Here is a 12,479-nt window from a genome sequence, read left to right on the forward strand (position 1 = left end):
TGAACCTAGGAGACGGAGGTTGCAGTGAGCCGAGATTATGCCATTGTGCTCTAGCCTGGGCGACAGAGCGAGACTCCATCTCAAAAAAAAAAAAAAAGACTGGGCGCAGTGGCTCACTCCTGTAATCCCAGCACTTTGGGAGGCTGAGGCGGGGGATCACAAGGTCAGGAGATCAAGACCATCCTGGCCAACATGGGGAAACCCCGTCTTTACTAAAAATACAAAAATTAGCCAGGTGTGGCAGCACGTGCCTGTAGTCCCAGCTACTCCGGAGATTGAGGCAGCAGAATTGATTGAACCCCAGAGGCGGAGGCTGCAGTGAGCCGAGATCGGGCCACTGCACTCCAGCCTGGGCGACACAGCGAGACTCCATCTCAAAAAAAAAAAGAAAAAGAAAAAGAAAAAAAAATCTCATGTGGGTGCATCTGATCGGTGGAACTTAGGTCACCTGCTTACATGTTAGTTGCAAGGACATCTGGGAAGGTCAATTTCTGGCCTTTACTTTGGGGAAGTGGGATTTATGATGTGGGAAAAACCCAAAATAGGAAAGTTGATCAAAAAATGCTGGTGACTGTAGGCACGGCAAACGCCCCCTACATATGGTTTAGGATTTTTTTCTCATAAATACAGAATGATACTAATTTAATCATTCTCTGAACCTCCAGTGCCTAGCTCAGTGCCTGGCAGACAGCAGGAACTCAATACACTAGAAAGGAAAGGAAGAGGGAGGAGAGAGAGATTGCACATTTACATGCTGCCTTACCAAGCAAGGTTGAATGAAGACTTGCTGTTTGGGTACATAGGACTCCCAAGGCCCCTTAGGAATTTGAAGGAAGGGGACTCCCTTGCACATACATGCTTAAGTCACACCTGTAAGCTCTGGCGTACAGCGTCCGGACCACATGAAACGCTCGATATGTCCTGAGTAGTCGTCCACTTTCTCTGTAGCCCACCTGTTTGCTTACTGTCGCTCAGGCTGTCACTGAATCTCCTCCCCTCCCTAGTCCCAGGAGAGGTTTTACTAGTCTCTGAAGGCCAATCTAAAACAGTTGTTGCAAAGGCAACGCCAGAGGCCTCCCAGGGTGATGACTATGTTGACAAAGATCACTGGCACCTAAATTCAAGCAGGTCTGTGAAACTCTGTCTTGTTCTTTTTTTTTTTTTTTCTTTTTGATATGGTGTCTCACTCTGTCGCCCAGGCTGGAGTGCAGCGGCGCGATCTCGGCTCACTGCAAGCTCTGCCTCCCGGGTTCACACCATTCTCCTGCCTCAGCCTCCTGAGTAACTGGGACTACAGGCGCCCGCCACTATGCTCAGCTAATTTTTTTGTATTTTTAATAGAGACGGGGTTTCACCGTGTTAGCCAAGATGGTCTCCATCTCCTGACCTCGTGATCCGCCCACCTCGGCCTCCCAAAGTGCTGGGATTACAGGCGTGAGCCACTGCGCCTGGACTGTCTCGTTCTTCATGGTCAAGGTGGGCCATGACAATGATAACATAGGTCCTGCCTCTTAAAGTTTATATTGTAGTTTAATTGGTGAGCACACACACGCTTAAATGATGAGGCAGCTCTCTGGGTGCCAAATGAAATAGGAAAAAGCAAATGCTCCCAAGGTTTAAGGAAGACCAGGTTGGCATAGCTGAGCTGATGAGAAAAGGTGCTGGAAAGACGGGGGGCTGTTAAGGGATGAAGTAGTTAGAGTACATGGGAGCTGTGGCAAACCTGCATTCTTCCCTAACCCTTCCAAACCAGGTCAGATCCCGGTAGCATCACCACGGTACCCTTCATATCAAGGCTGAATTTCATTTCGGTGATTATCTGATCCGGTGTCTGCCTCCTCCATTTTACAAAGATCTTGCCATTGTGCCCCAGGACAGCGATAGGTGGGCAGAGGCCAGTGAGGACCAGGTCAGGGCGAGGCTGCTGGGAGGGAGAGGCTGAGCCGATCACAAAGACAGTCTGCGGCTTTCCTCCTCCCCCTCCCCCAGGGAGGAGCAGCTGATGGGTTTCAGGAGTGTTCCAATCCAATTAGCGCCCTCCCTCCCCTCCACGGTGGCCCAAGCCACCACTCCCTTCCCCGAGGTGGAGACTGGGTGGGGAGGGGGTGCTGAGGAGGTCTGAACATCCTGACCCAGCTCCTCGTGGCAGCACAGCTGGCTCGCTGCTACTGAGCTCAAGGCTGCTATGACAGCGCTCGTTTCCAGGCGACTGTTCTGGGGAATGCTCTGTTTTGGCAACCAGAGGGCCCCCGGGTAAGGGGGGCCCGCAGGACGCCGCGTCATTTGCATGGCAACCTCCTCCCTCCCCGAGCTACTCGCTGCGCTGCGGCAGGCGGGCAGCCTGGCCCGGCCGCCCCGGCCCCTCGCCCTCCGCCCAGGCCCGCCTTGCGGCTCCGGCGCGGCGCTGTCACCGCCTTCTCCACACCGGGAGGCGGAGGCTGCACGCAGAGCTAGGGCATTTCCGGAAAGGCTGGTGCCCTAGGGAAGTGGGGAAATGATGCTTGGGGACAAAACACTGAAATGGGGGAGGGGAAATGAAATAAAATCTTTCCAAGCCAGAGTCAAAGTCACATGGCTTGGTAGCATCAAAATGCATTCTGGATAGCAGGGTTGGCTCACAAAATGTTTATTTAGGTGAACCCACAGCTAAGCCCTAGGAGATACTCAGAAAATTTCTTTTGGATCATTACACTGCATGTGTGTGTGAATTTGGGAATGGGAAAAAATATTTCTTACCTAGGGAAATAAGGCAGTGATATTCTTAGGAAATATTTTCAAATTCTTGCAGGGGGACTTGGTGACATTGTATTTTCTGAATTTGTTGGAAGAAACCGAAAGAGAAAATAAATTCCTGGGAGCCTCCCTTCTCTCCTGCATATACCCACCCCACCCAAACCACACACACCAGCACAAGTCCATGATGCCAACTGGGATACCAGGGCTGTGACATGTGGACCAACATTAACTGCCCAAGGACACATGCCCTGGGCTGGAACCCGAGTGGGGGTTGGGCAGGGGCAGGTCACCCCAGCTGAGCGATCACATTTCCCTGGCAGCTGTCCAAGGGGCAGCTCCCAGCTGCACCTGTTTGTGGGGTGATTTGCTTTTATCAGTATTGACACAGCAGCAGGGCCAGGGAATAGCATAGTAATAAATAAATGAGAGAGGGAAAAAAAATAAAAAAAGGCCGGAGCCACCGAGGCGAGGCAAAAATGCTGAGGTCTTTTTTTGCTTGTATGTCAGCGCATTCAATCCAGTTTCCCCACCCCTGAAATCTCTGAGGATCACAGAGCAGGCTTGGCATGGGAACTCTGGGTCTTAAAGAGATAGAATTTTAGAATCAGAGGCATCTTAAGATCCTTTTGTGCTAGGCGTCCCTAACCAGCAGATCTCAGGGTTACTTGCTACCCTCACCTGCCCCTACTGTTTGTCAGGAACCTCAGCAGGAAGGGAGTTTCTTCCTCTCTCTGCCAACTTTAGCATCAGGGAAGTAGAATAATTCAAGTGGAGGGTCTGGAGTTAGTCAAACCTAGGATCAAATCCTGGCTCTGTCTAGCTGTGTGACTTGGGGTAATATTAACTAACTACTCTGAGCCTCGATTCCTCTCCAGAAAAATGGAGAAAATATCTTTCCTTTTTTGTTTTGTTTTTTGAGACGGAGTCTCGCTCTGTCGGCCAGGCTGGCATGCAGTGGCATGATCTCAGCTCACTGCAACCTCTGCCTCTGCCTCTCAAGTTCAAGCAATCCTTGTGCCTCAGCCTCCCGAGTAGCTGGGATTACAGGTGTCCGCCACCACACCCGGCTAATTTTTTGTATTTTTAGCTGAGATAGGGTTTCACTATGTGGTGCAATCTCGGCTCCGTGCAACTTCTGCCTCCCGGGTTCAAGCAATTCTCCTGCCTCAGCCTCCCAAGTAGCTGGGATTATAGGCGCCTGCCACCACGCCCAACTAATTGTTGTATTTTTAGTAGAGGCGGTGTTTTACCATGTTGGCCAGGCTGGTCTCAAACTCCTGACCTCAAGCGATCTGCCCACCTCAGCCTCCCAAAGTGCTGGGCTGCCAGGCATGAGCCACCGCACCCAACCTCCCTCGGCTTTCTTTCCAGGATTTGAAAAAAATGCAGTACAAAACAAAAAGCAAAACGAATCTGTGGAATCTGATCTATTCCAGAAATGAGAGAGGGGAAGCAAGAGCCTGACGCTCTCTTCGTTCCTCAAATAGGGCCAAAGGTTGCCTCTTGGTTTTTCCAGCCTTGTTGTCACTCTTCAGGGGGCCGCAAGCTGACTCACCTATGCTCTAATACAATATGATACAGTAAGTCGGATGTAAACAAACCTGTTCACCAGAAGCCACCTGACCAAGCCTAGAGATAAAATGCACTTGTAAAAATTACTAGCAATAAAGTCACTACCATGTTTCAAACACGGAGGCAGGTCTCCAGGGGCAGGCTAGTGTATCAGCCATAAACATAGTTTCTGCTCAGACCGCTCAGCTCTAACCCCAGGCCTGACACCTACCAGTCACATGCCTGTGTCAGGTTATTTTACTTTCAGAAGCTTTGCTTTTCTTGTCAGTAAGATGGAGGCAAGAATACCCCATCAGCTTGTTGTGAGGACCAAATGCATGAAAAGCATGTAGTAAGAGCTTCACAGGGAGAAAATACTTGATCATGTTAGCACATGGGATCATTACTGTTAGATGAATGAGGCCAGACACTGTCATATTTATCTCTATATCCCCAGATCCTCAAAGCCTGGGATTTGGTAGGTACAGTAATGTTTGACGAATGAATGAATGCCAAGGCCCCTGCCCAAAAGAAGTTAAAATCTACTAGGGAAATATAAGACATCAACTGCCCATGCCACTCACATGTGGGAGACAGCAGAGGGTTAAAAGCCATTCTGCCAGTCCCCAGGCCCCAGAGGAGGCAGTCCCTTTGATCCTTCAGTTTCATCTATCCAGGATGCTTTCAAGAGAGGAAAACAGGAAGTATCCCTGATAGCCCCTGCTTGCTCTTTTTTTTTTTTAAATGATGGGGAGTAGGAGGAGGATGGTCCTTTGGGTCACATTTTGTCAGGAAATCAGCCTCCTTCCTTTCAAATGCTGGAGCTTCCAAGGGGGCAGATAAATAGTTTCTTGCTCAATGCAAAGAGAAAGATGTGGTCCAGGGTAACGGGTTAGGGTTCCTTAGTTGACCACGTTACTGTAACCAGATTGCAGGTGGTTTCAGACTATGTCATCCTTTGCTTTCATTCACTCACTCACTCACTGTTGACTAAGTGCCTAGCCCTGGGCTGGACCCTGGGGTTATGGCTCAGTGTCTAACATCCAGCATATAAACATACCAAAAGATACAGGACAGTGAGATCAGAGAAGGTGGAGTGAACACAGAAAAGTAAGAACTCTAAAGGAGAAAACAGCAACAGGTATGAGAAAGAGGTTATAGAAGAGAGAAACAAAAAAGAAAAAAAGAAAAAACCTGGAGAAGGATAAATGTATAGGAAAGAAAAAAAAAAAGTTTATAAGAATTTGTAGCCAAGACAATAAAAGCCTCATAATAGAGGTGCATGCAGGAGAAAGCCATAAGCTCCAGGGACACACAAGGATGACAGCATGGGTAGAGGCAGGAAGGAAAATAATGACTTAAGACTGCAGATCTGGTGCTAACCTAGCCAGCCCCAAAAAGAGAGTATTTGCTAACCCCTAGTGTGCTAAAGTCATATTTAAATGTTTAATTTGTTAATAAATTCAGTTATATTAATACTTCTGCATTTCAAGGTATGTAAATTTCACTAGAAGTTAAAAAAAAAGAACTATAAGAAATAACCAGGCTGGCCAGGCGTGGTGGCTCATGCCTGTAATTCCAGCACTTTGGGAGGCCAAGACAGGAGGATCGCTTGAGGCCAGGAGTTTGAGACCAGCCTGGCCAACATGGCGAACGCTGTCTCTATTAAAAATACAAAAATTAGCTGGGTGTGGTGGCGTGCGCTTGCAGTCCCAACTACTCAGAAGGCTGAGGCACAAGAATCACTGGAACCTGGGAGTTGGAGGATGCAGTGAGCCGAGATCGTGCCACTGCATTCTAGCCTGGGTGACAGAGTAAGACTCTGTCTCAAAAATAATAATAATCATTAAATAACCAGGCTGGGTGCAGTGGCAGGTGCCTGTAATTCTAACACTTTGAGAGGCCGAGGTGGGAGGATCACTGGAGGCCAGGAGGTGGAGACCAGCCTGGGCAACAAAGCAAACCCTTCCCACCACATATAGAAGAAAAGAAATAACCATCAAGTGGGCAAGGTGGTGGAGGTAGAGATGAAACAAGAAAGAATGTTGATGATTGCTGAATTTGGGGGATCTATACATGGAGGTTCATTGTATTGTTCTGTTGACTTTGAATTTCTTTGAAATTTTCCATAATAAAAGTTTCTAAAAGCGGTCCATAATGTGTCACTGTTATCCTCAAGCAAATTATTTTGTGTTATCAGGAAGTCAGCTGAGACATTATCTAATCCAGTGTTCCCGTTAGAGATGAGGAAACTGAGGTGCACCTTGCCTTGTTCGAGGTGTTCTCAGATATCAAGTGGCAGAGCTGACGCTGGACTCTCAGGAAGAGCACCACCCTTTTGACCTTTCCACCCTCCCCTGCTCATGGGAAGCCAGCTCAGAGCTGGTCTTTGGCTGCAGATGGAATTTACCCCTTACCTTAGGTTACCTTTCCAATCCCCAGGCCCAGGTCTTGATGTGCAGGGAAATCGAGTGGGATCGGGAAGTCTCGTGGAGGCAAACCACTTTTCTCCTCCCTGTTTGGGTTCTCAAAGATAATCCTGAGTTTGCAGAAAGTCCATGAGGTCCCCTAGCTCCCAATGTCAAAGGTGAAAGGAAACCCACATAATTCATCAAAGATTTCCGGCAAGGAATCAACACTGAAAGAAGAGTCCCAGCTCCTCGGCTAACAGGGGTGTTGCCTTAGCGCAGTCAATTCACCTCTCTTGCCTTGGTTTTCTCACTTGCAATAAGAGAATGAAGATTTCGGGTTCTATTTATCTTACAGGGTTGACGGGAAGATCCCAAGAGAGGGGAAGCACTTTGAAAAGTAAAAAGAGGGGGGAGCGGGGGAGGGATAGCATTAGGAGATATACCTAATGTTAAATGACGAGTTAATGGGTACAGCACACCAACATGGCACATGTATACATATGTAACTAACCTGCACGTTGTGCACATGTACCCTAAAACTGAAAGTATAATAAAAAAGAAAAAAAAAAGAAAAGTAAAAAGAGGGCTCGGCACAGTGGCTAACATCTCTAATTCCAGCACTTTGGGAGGCCGAGGCAGGTGGATCACCTGAGGTGGGGAGTTCAAGACCAGTCTGACCAACATGGAGAAACCCCATCTCTACTAAAAATACAAAATTAGCCAGTGTGGAGGCACTTGCCTGTAATCCCAGCTACTCGGGAGGCTGAGGTAGGAGAATTGCTTGAACCCAGGAGGCAGAGGTTGCAGTGAGCCGAGATTGCACCATTGCACTCCAGCCTGGGGAACAAGAGCAAAACTCTGTCTAAAAAAAAAAAAAAAGAAAGAAAGAAAAGTAAAAAGAGGCTGGGCACAGTGGCTCACGCCTGTAATCTCAGCATTTTGGAAGGCTGAGGCGGAAGGATCACCTGAGGTCAGGAATTCCAGACCAGCCCCTGGCCAACATGGTAAAACCCTGTCTCTATTTTAAAAAATGCAAAAATTAGCCAGTTGCGGTTGCAGGCACCTGTAATCCCAGCTACTCAGGAGGCTGAGGCAGGAGAATCGCTTGAACCCGGGAGGTGGAGGTTGCAGTGAGCAGCGATCGCACCATTGTACTCCAGCCTCGGCAACAAGAGCAAAACTCCGTCTCAAAAAAAAAAAAAAAAAAAAAGAAAAGAAAAGTAAAAAGAGATGTACAAATTATTATTATCATTGTTTTGTTTTTCACCCAGGCTGTAGTGCAGTGGCGTGATCTTGGCTCACTGCAACCTCTGCCTACTGGGTTCAAGCAACTCTCATGCCTCAGCCTCCAAAGTAGCTGGAATTACAGGCATGCACCACTATGCCCAGCTAATTTTTGTATTTTTAGTAGAGATGGGGTTTTGCCATATTGGCCAGGCTGATCTCGAACTGCTGACCTCAAGTGATCTGCCTGCCTCGGCCTCCCAAAGTGCTGGGATTATGGGTATGAGCCACTGTGCCCCATCAGCCACTGTGCCTGGCCCGTAGAAATTTGATGTAGCATTATCACAAAGTGAGGGGGGCGGGGGGAAGGGCAAGAAATGACAAGGAAGGAAATCAGGGAACCTTTTGTAAGATATATATATATATATATATATATATATATATATACATATTTTTTTTTTTTTTTTTTTTTTTGAGGCAGGGTCTCACTATGACACTCAGGCTGGAAGTGCAGTGGCACAATCTCGGCTCACTGTAGCCTCGAACTCCAGGGTCAGGAAGCATGCTATCACACCCGGCTAAGTTTTGATTTTTGATTTTTGTTGTTTGTTTGAGATGGAGTTTTGCTCTTGTTGCCCAGGCTGGAGTGCAATGGCATAATCGCAGCTCACTGCAACCTCTGCCTCCCAGGTTCAAGTGATTCTCCTGCCTCAGCCTCCCGAGTATCTGGGATTACAGGCACGCACCATCACGCCCGGCTAATTTTGTACTTTTAGTAGAGATGGGGTTTCTCCATGTTGGTCAGGCTGGTCTCAAACTCCCGATGTAGGTGATCTGCCCACTTCGGCCTCCCAAAGTGCTGGGATTACAGGCGTGAGCCACCGCGCCAGGCCCGTTTTGCAGTTTTTGTAGAGATGAGGTTTCGCCTTGTTGCCCAGGCTGGTCTCGAACTCCTGAACTCAGGCAATCCTCCTGCCTCATTCTCCCAAAGTGCTAGTGCTGGGATCACAGGCATGAGCCACGGTGCCTGGCCTGCAAGATTCTTGAGTATTCTCTTTTGGGTTGCGTCTTTGAGGAAAATAGGCTTTGGGGAGTGGGTAATATAGCATTTATTGATGCCTTGCACCATGCCAGACATTGTGTTTTGTTCTCTCTGTAATATCTTGTTTACTCCTCCAAATCACCCGACAGGGAGGTACTGTTATTTTGCTCATTTTGCAGACAAGGAAACAGAGGCATAGAGATGGTTTGGCAACTTGCCCAAGGTCAGACAGCTAGTTAGGGCAGAGGTGGGACTCAAACCCAGTTCATCCTGGGAGTGAAGCCCATGCTCTCACCCCAGGCCTCTCATCTGAGAGCCAAGGGGGCTGAGGAGGCAGCTGAGCCGCCGAGGAATGGCTGGCTGACACCTGGGCATTCGACTCACAGTCAGGAGACCTGGACTCGAGCTCCAGCTCAACTGCTTATTAGCCATGTGACCTGGGCCAAGTCATGCCACCTCTTGGGGCCTCAGTCTCTTCAGCTGCAAAACAGTGATAATAAAACCTGCTCCACCTACTTCGTGGGGCAATGTGAGGATTCCATGAAATCAGTGATAATGCAAATGCTTCGAAAACAACTGCAAAGGGCTGCAGAAATGAAGAGACCATGGTAATTTCTTCAGAGAAGCGTTTCCTGGATTATCTCTTGGTGACATTCTAGCTCATCTCCTCCACCTATCCTCAACAGCCTGAGTGTTGGAAGTCAGAACCATGACCTTGTGGGTCTCTTCCAATACCGCTTTGGTGCAGAGGCAGAAGACAGCTGTTACAGACCGTACCCACTTAAGAATTCTCCAAACAAACATATTAGAGCATTGACTTAAGGTTCAATCCTACACCAGGAATTTCAGCAAGGGCCCCTGTCTCCTGTTTGTCGTAAAACAAACAGGCTTTCAGCTACTTGGGCAGGATTTAACTAGCGATCAGCCCTAGAGATAAGTGGATCATGCTCAACAAGCTCACATGGGAATAATTTGTACCCAATAGCAGTTTATAATTTATATCTTTGAATCCACAGTCAGGGAGTTAGTTATCTTTGCAGTGACTAGAGACACAGACTCCCCCCATATTACACGCCCCCTCTGTCCAGCACAGAGCTAAATGAGAAGCAGAATGAGTAATCGGGAGACTGAGTAGAGGGCATGAAATCACAGTCCAATGTGTGAATCACTCATTCTTACTAGAAGCCTGTAAAAATTGGAAGGTGGGACCTCCTTCAGTTTATCTGTTCTGTATACCACCCCCCACCTCTCGCTTACCCGTCATACCTATAGCACTAAGCACGGTGCCTCGCACAACAGCTCAGAGAATGTTTCGAAATGAGTGGAATTAGGGGAAAGAGAATGCAGTGGTTTCACAAGTTTCCTGGAGGTCAAGGTGAAATCTGGTGTTTGGCTCCTTCATGGGACCAGCTTGTTTGTGCCTCTTTTGTTGCGGCCTCTCCCTTCTGGAAACTCATCATCCAGTCCTGAATAGAGTAGCAGCATTCAACTCCATCTAAGCTTAAAGGGGCTATGTTTCCGAATCCCACATCAGGAAACAAAGCTTGATGGAACATTTGAAACCAGGAATCTATATTCCAGAAGGATCCACGCCCTTCTGTTTGCACTTGGATTTACACTATCCTCTTTCTGCATTTTGACAGATTTTTCTGAGTCCAGTTTACCAGTTTATAGCTTTCCTTACAATGCCTCAGTTACTCCTAAATACATCTAGGGAGATCCCTTAGACTCATCAGTAGACTTTCAAATCACCCAACCCCATGGCTTATTGATCCTATTCTGAAGTTTGCTCAGTTCTACACTTTCTTCTTCCAATGTCTTCTTGGAGGCCCCTACACTATGCATCTACTACCCAGAGCACAGGTGGGGCGGGTAGAACATCTGAGCACAGAGAGAACCCTAATGTGCTAGGTGGTGCAAGAAAGGTCTTGGATTCTGTTTTCAGCTCTGCCTCTAACAATGGTGCAGGCTAGGTGCGGTGGCTCACACCTGTAATCCCAGCACTTTGGGAGGCCGAAGTGGGTGGATCACCTGACGTCAGGAGTTCAAGACTAGCCTGGCCAATCCCTTTAGTAGAGATGGGTGAAACCCCATCTCTACCAAAAATACAAAAAATTAGCCAGGCATGGCTGGGCACGGTGGCTCATGCCTGTAATCCCAGCACTTTGGGAGGCTAAGGCAGGTGAATCATGAGGTCAGGAGTTCAAGACCAGCCTGGCCAACATGGTGAAACCCCATCTTTACTAAAAAATACAAAAAGTTAGCCGGGCATGGTGGCAGGCACCTGTAATCCCAGCTCAGGAAAATCGCTTGAACCCAGGAAGCGGAGGTTACAGTGAGCTGAGATCGCACCACTGCACTCCAGCCTGGGCAACAGTGCAAGACTCTGTCTCAAAAAAAAAAAAAAAATTAGCCAGACATGGTGGCGGGTGCCTGTAATCCCAGCTACTTGGGAGGCTGAGGCAGGAGAATCACTTGAACCCAGGAGGCAAAGGTTGCAGTGAGCCAAGGTCGCATCATTGCACTCCAGCCGGGACAACAAGAGCAAAACTCCATCTCAAAAACAAACAAAACAAATAATCATTGGTGCACACATGACAATCATTGGTGTGTCCTTTGGTAAGTCAGTTCCCTCTATGTCTCATCTGCAAAATGGAGAGGGAGGTTAGGCAGCACAGACTCAAGGTCTTAATGATCTCTTGCAAGTCAAACACTCAATAAGTCGTGAGATGGGAGAATTTGCCCACACGCTCGGCTTTCCCTTCTGTAGTTTAGGGATAAATGGTCTATGCTCCTATCTAAGGCATACACCTTCACTGAGCACGAGATCCCATCCCCTCACTCCAGCCATTCTCCCTCCTCTCTCCTGCGTCATGTTTTTTCTTCTTTGCTGAATCATTTTCATCAGCACATAAATATGTGTAATTTCACTCATCTTTTTAAAAAAAGTTGCTCTTGACCCTATGTCTTAGTCTGCTTTGTGCTGCTATGACAGAATACCAGAGACTGGATAATTTATAAAGAAAAAACATTCATTTGGTTCACAGTTCTAGATGCTGGGAAGTCCAAGGTCAAGGGGCTGGCATCTGGTGAGGGCCTTTTTGCCACATCATAACATGGCATAAGGCATCATAGGGGCAACATAGAGGGGAATGAGGCAGGAGAAGGAAGGGGGCCAAGCTCAAGCTCATCCTTTAATGAGAAAACCACTCCCACAACAATGGCATTAATCCATCTGTGAGGACAGAGCCTTCATGGCCTAGTCACCTCTTTTTTTTTCTTTTTTTCAGATGGAGTATTGCTCTGTCGCCCAGGCTGGAGTGCAGTGGTGCGATCTAGGCTCACTGCAAGCTGGGCCTCCCAGGTTCACGCCATTCTCCCGCCTTAGCCTCCCCAGTAGCTGGGACTACAGGCGCGCACCACCACGCCCTGCTAATTTTTTGTATTTTTAGTAGAGACGGGGTTTCACCATGTTAGCCAGGATGGTCTCGATCTCCTGACCTCGTTATCTGCCC

General features: G+C 48.0%; 1 long non-coding RNA gene across 1 annotated transcript; it reads right to left on the bottom strand.

Moving 5' to 3' along the window:
- Positions 1 to 1,511: 1,511 nt before the first annotated feature.
- On the bottom strand, positions 1,512 to 3,477 carry LOC129534160 (uncharacterized). The gene is made up of 2 exons (XR_008680626.2): positions 1,783 to 3,477; positions 1,512 to 1,677 (listed from the first exon to the last, which is right to left on the bottom strand). It is a non-coding gene; the product is annotated as an uncharacterized lncRNA (long non-coding RNA).
- Positions 3,478 to 12,479: the final 9,002 nt, after the last annotated feature.

This window comes from Gorilla gorilla, chromosome 5 (assembly GCF_029281585.2).
Source record: "Gorilla gorilla gorilla isolate KB3781 chromosome 5, NHGRI_mGorGor1-v2.1_pri, whole genome shotgun sequence".
NCBI classification, from domain to species: domain Eukaryota; kingdom Metazoa; phylum Chordata; class Mammalia; order Primates; family Hominidae; genus Gorilla; species Gorilla gorilla.